The sequence below is a fragment of the Plodia interpunctella genome, chromosome 25, assembly GCF_027563975.2.
Source record: "Plodia interpunctella isolate USDA-ARS_2022_Savannah chromosome 25, ilPloInte3.2, whole genome shotgun sequence".
In the NCBI taxonomy this organism is placed as follows: Eukaryota; Metazoa; Arthropoda; class Insecta; order Lepidoptera; family Pyralidae; genus Plodia; species Plodia interpunctella.
The window spans coordinates 731,055-740,740 of record NC_071318.1 but is presented as its reverse complement, the minus strand read 5'-3'; the positions used below and the strand labels follow the sequence as shown (position 1 = coordinate 740,740).

General features: G+C 35.9%; 1 protein-coding gene across 11 annotated transcripts in view; it reads left to right on the top strand.

Annotated features, from left to right (window-relative positions):
* The window catches only part of LOC128680802 (protein madd-4-like), a 328,414-nt gene that overhangs the window by 162,442 nt on the left and 156,286 nt on the right, over window positions 1–9,686 (top strand). The gene's annotated exons all lie outside the window — the stretch shown is intronic.

The following is a 9,686-nucleotide window of genomic DNA, read 5'->3' as shown; positions in this document are numbered from 1 at the left end:
CAACTTATAACCTATGTATAAGATTTTCTTAAACACGCTTGTATATAAATTATATTTTTTGCTGTTTCCTGTAGAATAAGTAAGTAACTTATTTAACACGTATTTTGAATTTGTTTCTATATGGGTCTAACCTGAAATAAATTATTTTATTCGTGTAATTCGATAATAATGTAATAATGAGATTTAGTATGGTGAGCCCACGGAATATTCTGCAAGTAACTGAATTTACCAGTGAGTGAACGCTGATAAAAGCTGAGGAAACTTCACGGAAGCATAGCGAAACGGAGCTTTTGTTTGATTTGAACAAATAGAACACATTCAAATCAAGAAAAGATTGTTAAAATTGAAATTTAATAAACTTTTATATAGCTTGTGATAAAAAGTAACATATTTTAAAATTCAGTACCAAAAAATATTTCGTTCGCTCGAAATATTTTTTGGTACTGAATTTTAAAAACACGATGTGGAGGAGATTACTATTTAATATAATATATTTTGACGTGAAAAGGTGCCTGTGAAAGTCTAATCTCTGAAATTATTTGATTCGATTTTGATTTTATTTGGCTTTTAGTAAAGTAGTACGTATTTTATGTATCGTGGGGAAGCCGTAAACCTTCCAGGAAAGAATTTAGGTCTTTTGCCATAAATCACGAACCGAAAGTATGCTTATAGGTAATTCTGATAACCCTGATTGTAATTCACTGAAAGAATCAACCACTTTAAAAATGAAACTACACTTGTAACTTTCAAAAGCAGCGATTAAAAGAACTTCTCGGCAATTCCAAGTGGAGTACAAGAGTTCCCAAACTTTGGAGAAACAATGAAAGTACGGCACAAAGGGAGGTGGGGATAGGTGATTCATTAAAGTTAAGGCACCAACTTGGAGCCAAGTCCCGAGTTTCGATCACTTAATTACGTGGTTTCCTGTCTTGGCTGTCATTTTCGACTTTAAGTTTGAGAAACTCTGTTTACTTTTTTCTTTGCTGAACTACTTGTGCGTTTAAATATTCCTGGATTTAACTTCGGAGCGGGCGAAAGTTAAGTTATTTTTCATCAGAATTTCGTATATTTAACTAGTTTTTGAAATATATGCGAGAATTCTCTCTCACATTTGCGTGTCTGGTTGCATTTGTAACTGTGAAGGCGCAAAGACAGGGGCAGCGAGAGGAATGAAGAATAGGTTGTCTTGCAACCGGCCACCCATTTGAGACAACCCTATTTGGGAGTGCTATTGTTGCTATCAGCTGCCAAAGCTATGTGTAACGCTCTGCCAACCACCCAAACACGTAAAACCGGATTTTTCTATCCGAAAGAACTTACACATTTCAGTTAACACAAGTGGTTTTTGCTATATGTGAGATTGATTGATGAACTGTAAAGTTAAATGAACTAAAATTTTGTTTTCTTTTTTCAGGTACGTTTGAGGCGTGAAAATATAGCTCGAGCAATGTGGGTAAATACGTTTTAACGAAATCAAATGTGCCACGAGGTTAAAAACTTGTCGGCTCGTTCAATCGAGGCAATGCAGATTGCCCGATTCTCATGCAATCAAAGTTCATTTCATCGATTTTTGTCAACTTTTTTCTAAAGATCTGTGTTTCTGCATTTACAAAAATCGTTCATTCGTTTGATAGAATTCCGATTGATAGAACTTTTTCTTTGTAAATTTGCGTAATATCATAAAAAGAAATTGGAGACAATTGACGAAGATATTATTAAGTTCGATTGCGTGAGAATCAGATCCCAAAGCCAGCAATCTGACTCAGCGAATAAGACCCGCTATACAGCAAGGAAATGCTGTTAGAATTCTTGGAACCTTGACAAACAGAAACACGGACATTCGCATTTTTAATACGTATAGGTATGGATAATTTGGGCTACTGCTATATTATCCACTAGATGTAGCCCGGGGCTTTGCTCCCGTGGGAATTTCGAGATAAAATATAGCCTCGAGTAATCTTGGCTAATGTATCTTTCCAATGGTGAAAGAATTTTTGAAATCGGTTGGGTAGTTAGGAGATTACCCGCCTCAAACATATAGTATAGATTGGAGATCAGTATTAGGTAAGCTATGATATCATTATAGCGAATAAAAACAATGGAAACAGAAAGTTTGACAACCACTCTCGCTCAGAATAGCCGTACGTGTCACACTCTATTGAAACCTATCGCGTACACCGTGTATGTATGTACGTCTGTGAGGCTTATCGCATAATCTATATCATTGTATGAAGATATGCGCATTGAATTTAAGAAAAAATGCGTGTATGAGTGTCGTGTAAAGTCATGTTTTAATGAAACAAATCTTCTTTAGTGCAAGTTCCATATCATTATCTATTAAAAAAATACTAAAAATCACGTTTATTGTATGGGAGCCACCTTCAATATTTATTTAATTCTGTATTATGTATTTTTTGTTATAGCGACAACAGAAATACATCATCTGTGAAAAGTTAAACTGTTGTAGCTATTATTGTTCATTGGATACAGCCTCGTGATAAACGGATAGACAGACGGATGGACAGCGTAGTCTTAGTAATAGGGCTCCGTTTTACCCTTTGGGTACGGAACTCTAAAAATATGCAGTCTGTACGAGAAGCGGTAGTAGATAAAATTGAACTTGCAAGATTTGACTGATTGATAATAATATTCTTTATTTATTTATTCTTTATATATTATTCGTATCATACGTACGATTAATCGTACCATACATCAATTACGCTGACGACCTCGACGAACCGAGAGGTCCTGGGTTCAATACCCGGTCGGGTCATGATGGAAAATGATCTTTTTCTGATTGGCCCGGGTCTTGGATGTTTATTTATATATGTATTTGTTATAAAATATAGTATCGTTGAGTTAATATCCTATAACACAAGTTTCGAACTTACTTTGGGGCTAGCTCAATCTGTGTGATTTGTCCTAATATATTTATTTATTTATTTATATTTGGATGTTTATCTATATATGTATTTGTTATAAAATATAGTATCGTTGAGTTAGTATCCCATAACACAAGTCTCGAACTTACTTTGGGGCTCTAGCTCAATCTGTGTGATTTGTCCTAATATATATTTATTTGTCAATGATTATCATAACCGAGATATCAACAAAAAGAAGTTATCAGCGGTGCGCGGTTTCTAAGCTAATTACTGATAACATTAACATTCTGCAATAGAGAAGAATCACAGTTACAATATGCTCGGGAGAAAAATCAGCTATCACAGTCTGCAGTTGCAATAACCTGTTTCTATATCATTCTAAGTCCTATCTCTCTCATCTCGAATGAGAAGATTGGGTAGTGATTAAATAACTGTTTTATTTTTGCAAGCTGCCTCGGCTATGTATCCCTTAGTCGCCACGGTACGACATCCAAGGGAGGATATGGAATGGTCCTATTCTAGGGCGGAATCACACCGCCACAATTTATAAAATGTTTAATCCGATACGTGTTAAAACAATCAGTCAAAGGGAACAAAAAGCAACAATCGTTTACAAGGGCATTTAAACCTTCGTATATTAGGGTTCCGTGTGGCTTATACTTTTTTAAATTCAAATTTGTAATAAAAATAACATAGAACAATCTGAGAAGGACAGGTATTTTTATCGTAACAACTGGATTTATTTTATATCAATTTAAATATTATTAAAAAAATATTTTAGCTCGCCGTTTCGCCCGCGTGAACTTCCTAAGGAAACAGTACTTTCTCGTAGATGATAAGTATGTATATTTCATCCTCTTCTATGCTATTTGTGTGTGTAATTACAAAAATATTACATTAATGATATGAAAACGTTATTATATTTACGTGACTGTACTTAAAGTGTGCCGTTTTTTTTTTTGTTGGATTAAACAATTATCATCATGTTTGTGGTAATCTTATGTGGTCTCATTGTAAATAAGCCTCATTTTCTACTGAATCTATTACAACACGCGCTAAAGTATGGCCGTTCTCTGGAACACACAGCAAAAATAGCAGAAAAACATTTTCCTGTTCTTTTATTCCAACACAATTTACGACCGAGTGATTTCTAAGAAAACATTATTATGAAGAAAAAGAATCACTTTAGTTACATTTGCACTACGGAACCTTACAATCCATATCAATTCTACCATGACAATAGACTGATAAGCGCGTGCGAGACTAAAATTGGTCTTTTCATAAAGCCCGGATTTAATGTCTGCTCGTTGTGTGTCTGTGCGTGGCATCGTAGCAGCCAGACGGCTGAACCGATTTTGATCTAGTTTCTTTTATTTGAAAGAGAATTTAATCGAGAGTGTTCTTAGCTATGTTTGAAAACTGTGCGTTCAGCTGTTTGGTAACTGTTTTATAGTCGTATTCCTCATTGCTGAGTCATTACGTGGAATGAAACACACGTAACGACTTTCTTGGAACTTTTAATGGAGTGATTTGCCATTGCCTTCTCCATTTCACACACAAGTCATAAACAACCAGAGTGCAGGTTTCCTCACGATGTTTTCCTTCACCGGAAGCAAGTGGTGGCCGATGAAAACTACTACACATGAGTCAGATTGTTATACAAACTCATGTGGTACAAGTAGATTTCAAACATGGGACCTTTCGGTTCACAGACGGGCGTCTTAACCATTACACCGCCACCGCTTTTATGATTATTTATTTAACTACATTTTTCATTGGAAGATCTCATCTCATTTTTACATAAGCCAGAATTGTGCATATATTTGTATTCTTATTGTGATTTTCATCTTCCGAATCCACCGCTCTGTGGACTTTTTGAAAACGTCCAGATTTAGTCCAGGGCTTGCCCTCAACCACACAACCATCCAAGGGTGTGATATCCCGTGGAGCGGGTAATTTATAAAGGCTCGTCCACACCGCCCGCTGACAGACGAATTAAAGTAAATCTTTCGTCTCAACAGGGATGGAAAAAATGTGTTTTTGTTGTGGATAATAATGGATACAGTAATACGTGTAGACAAATTGTATTATATCTAAACTGATGACCTTCCTATATTTTCTTTGATTGATCAAAAGTAAAAGCCCCTTTCATGTGATAGGATATCTATACTCTTATTATGAAGAGGTAAGCGTTTGCGAGTTTGTATGTTTGAGGCGGGTAATCTCGGAAACTATCGAACCAATTTCAAAAAATCTTTCACCATTAGAAAGGTACATTATCCAAGATTGCTATAGGCTATATTTTATCTAAAAATTCCCACGGGAGCGAAGCCCCGGGCAACATCTAGTAGTTTAATAAAGAAATGAGACAATTTAATTAAGCTAAAGTACAGTCTTCCTAGTTGAATGATTTTCGTCCCGCATTTGTAAATTTAAATTACTTAAAGAATGCAAAATTTTGTAGCTTGGAGATATTTAATAATATGTTGCGGCTAGATCCCAAAGGGCGGCTAAACCTTGGTGCAGCCACACTTCGGAGTTTAACCGTAACATATACACTTATACAAATCATAAAGAGGAGATGTAAGGTAATCTTCTGAACTACTTGCCCGCAGTTTCACCCGCGTTTATTACGTGCATCCGCTCATAAATTATTATTGTCAATATCTCGGTTTCTAAGCAACGTATCGCGATGTAACCTATACCAGATTTTAAGTTAGACCACCCGCTATACAACTGTAAAATCTGCTTTCAATCTGCATTAATTCCATTCAGTAGTTTTTGGGTGATGCACAAACAAACAGACAGGCAAATATTAAAAAAAAAATGTTTTGTTTTTGTAATATCTCCTATGCACAGGCATACGCATGTATAGGTAGATACTGGAAGTATTATATAATCTGTGGTACCCTTACATATTATAAAACAAAATCCTCTACCGCGTCTGTCTGTCTGTCTGTTCGCGATAAATTGAAAAACTATTGCACCGATTTCATGCGGCTTTCAACATTAAATAGAATGATTCCCGAGGAAAGTTCAAGGGTTATAATTTATTATATTTTTACCCTCTCGAAGCCGAGACAGGCCACTTGTAGAATATAAGTGTTTTAGTTTAGATATAGGTATGGGCTGTAGTTTAAAGTTTACAAGACATAGAAGCGCGTGTTGTTTCTCAAACAAACTGAGACAAAGGCCTATTAGGAAGCAGTAACCATGTCATGTGTAATATGAAGACAAACATACAAACGACGTCAAAATACAAAGAATCGCTGGAAAAAATCTGTGAAACCGATTTGTCCACCGTCACGTAGATTTCATAGGCATACGTTATCTTATTTCTAGACTAAAGTAACGGCCAAGCTATACGTTTTAACTAGAATGTTGAGTATGTGAAGTTAGGTCAGGTAAAGTTAGGGCGATCAAGAAAAGTGTTATATCAAGAATCTTGGCTCCACATGAGATCTGACCACTTTTTCATACATTTTGACGAAATTTTTACATGAAAATGTTTTTGGTGGAATTATTTGGACGACCTCTGTGGCGCAGTGGTAAAGTTCTTGCCACTGAACCGAGGGGTCCCAGGTTCGATCCCTGGTCGGGTCATTATGGAAAATGATCTTTTTCTGATTGGCCCGGGTCTTGGATGTTTATCTATATATGTATTTGTTATAAAATATAGTATGGTTGAGTTAGTATCCCATAACATAAGTCTCGAACTTATTTTGGGGCTAGCTCGATCTGTGTGATTTGTCAAAAAAAAAAATCTATTCCGTCCCTCAGCCGGAGCCCGATTCCGCGCAATCTAAGTTTACTTCATCAGTGTTCTCCAATTATTTTCTGACGGTTTTGTTTCTCTATTAATTGTTTCTCTAGCACTGTTTCTGCATTTACAATAATTACAAATTTATTTGTTAGACAAATTAAAAATTGCTATAAGAACACTCGGGATAAAATTATCTAAGACAAATAAACTAAACGAAAATCGGTTCATCCGTTTAGGAGCTACGATGACTCAGACAGATACACAGTAAGACACGTTAAACTTATAACTTAAACACCGTCAAAACAGTTCGAACGAACGCATCGATCAATCGAACTTTTTCGTTTGAAACAAGTTTTTTTTACGAAAATTACATTTTTGCCACTAAGCGAATATTGACGTCAGTGACATCTTGTGGCATTTAACGCCTGACAAAAAATGCATGTACGTGCTGTAAACCGTTGAGTTCCCTTATTGGAAGCCGATCCTGGGTGCACCATCAGGTCATGCATATCATAATAATCCATTGTCATGGAGCGACGTGGGAAATTTCAACTATGCAGGACAAGTGGAAGTACTTAGAAGAAATCTAACTTGCAAGATTGGATTACAGACAGACAGGCAAACATCGGGACAGGTGAAACTAACTACTTATTTATTTACTAGTTTTTGCCCACAACTTCATTCGTATGTGAGTAAAAATCCGTATCCCGTGAGAATTTCAGGAAACCCCTTCTTAGTGCTCCCCCACACTGTCCTACACACCAAATTTCAGCTTTCTACGCCCAGTAGTTTCGGCTGTGCGTTGTCTGTCAGTCAGTCACTCGGTAACGGAGGAGTTTTATATATATATATATATATATATATGTACACAACATAACTGTAAATATGCACTGCAATACACCGCGTCGCGCTACCTTGTCGCATTAGTTACTCAGCTAGGACGCAATATAATTCCTTTCGGTCATGCGGCTTCACCACGTAGAATTAATCTTTATTCCCTTTAAGTGCGTGTTAACATCCTTTTACGGTCGGTTAATTCTGTTACGGTCATTTTATTCCTTGTAACGGTAAACGGTTAAGAACAATTAAAACGTAATTAAAGATATAAATATTAATATCTTTTACGCACTTAAATAGTTGAGTAGATTATAGAACACTAGCTGACTGCCGCGAACATAGACCTCGCGAACACAATACATTTTTGATCTGTTTATACAAAATTGGCAATATTTCATCTTCTACCTAAATTTCATCAAAATCAGACGAACGGTTCGAAAGTTATCTTTACAAACATACATACATACAAAACATGTATTTTTGTCCCAAGTTTTCGGTAGCGCATTTTTTTCAGATTACTTTACAAGTGTTCATTGATATTGCTGAAAACTAATTTATTTCAAAACAAATATATACCTATAGCAATCTCGGATAATGTAGCTTTCTAATAGTGAAAGATTTTTTTTAAATCGGTTTGGTAGCTTCGTAGATTACCCGCCTCAAACATACAAAATCACCTCGCGAACACAATATTTTTTTAGAAAATTGTGAATATTTCAAAAACGGCTTAGCCAATTTTGTTGCCCCATTAACTTAAAAATTACATTGACAGATCCTACATACCTTTTTAATTTCATCAAAATCGGACCAACGGTTCTAAAGTTATCGCGTTACAAACATACATACAAAACATTTATTTTTGCCCCAAGTTGACTTTATATTAAGGTATATTTAAGTAAGTACTTCAAATTATTAAAGTACTAATTGCGCCCCGGGGCTTCGCTACCGTAGGAATTTCGGGATAAATTTGTTCTAGGTTATATTCTACCCGTGTACCAAAGTAGGCAACGCGCGTGTGACAGCCCTGGTATTGCAGGCGTTGATAGGCTGTAGTGACCACTTACCATCAGGTGAGCCGCATGCCTGTTTACCTGCTTCTACTGTATAAAACAATGTAGATTGCGCCTTGTTGTAAAATAACTTAATATTCTGCCGTGGACGTTGTACAAGGCGACTAAAGGATGAGAGACTCTTGGCAGCTTTTAGGCAACATTAGTTCAATTCAATGAGAATTACTTTAATATTTGAATAGTGATTTGTCCGACATAGGCTAATTGTATAATTAAACATTAAAAAATTACCTACATATTTACAATCATAAATAATAAAGAGATTCCAGCTCGTCGCCGCTTGGAAGGGTTCCAAGAAGGCTGGCAGCATTACCCCTATGAACCGCTATGGCAATCCACTGTGCAAAGTGACTGCCCGCCCTTGAATCGCCCGTTACCTCACGGAGACGCGCTGAAATCTCAGTCAAAAAGGATTTTGCCTCAGGACCCCATGGGCCCGTCGTGTCAACAGCACAGGGTACAAAAATTAGATAAAACATTGTTAGAAATATTGGTAGTATAGCTTGTCACATGGTCGTTAAATTGTAAAATATGATATCAGTATTAATTCATGTACCAACTTAATTAACTTAAGGTTTTGAAACGTAAATCAATTGAGATTTTAAAATACGTCATAAAAATTTTACACGTTTTTGATATACGATGGTTTTCGACTCCCATGTACTGCAACTACTATTACAAACTTAATGTATATGCGAATAAAGTCGAAAATCGGTTGAAATATCGAAGTGGAGTAGCATTTTTTATTTATGCCACCAATATTTTTAACAGAGCATTATTTAAGAGTGCTGTAAATTTTCGGAAACATACGAATTTAGTGTGAAAGCACTTATTTTAAAAGGTGGAATTAAAAGTGTTTTTAACGAATGACAGAGAGGTGAATTGAACAGAATAATGCAGTGATATTTACCAATATTTAGGGTTCCGTACCTCGAAAGGTTATACAGAACCCTTGTAAGATTTATTATTATTAATTGGAGTGCGTTTGGCCTGGTTTGGCCTCAATCTAGCCAGTGGAAAGCAAAGACGAGGTATATGGTGCTACACGTCAAAAACGCCTATCATTCTTGCTTTAAAAATCCCTAAATTATAATATTCGGGAAATTTCGCTTTATAAAAGACAATTTAGTGGTG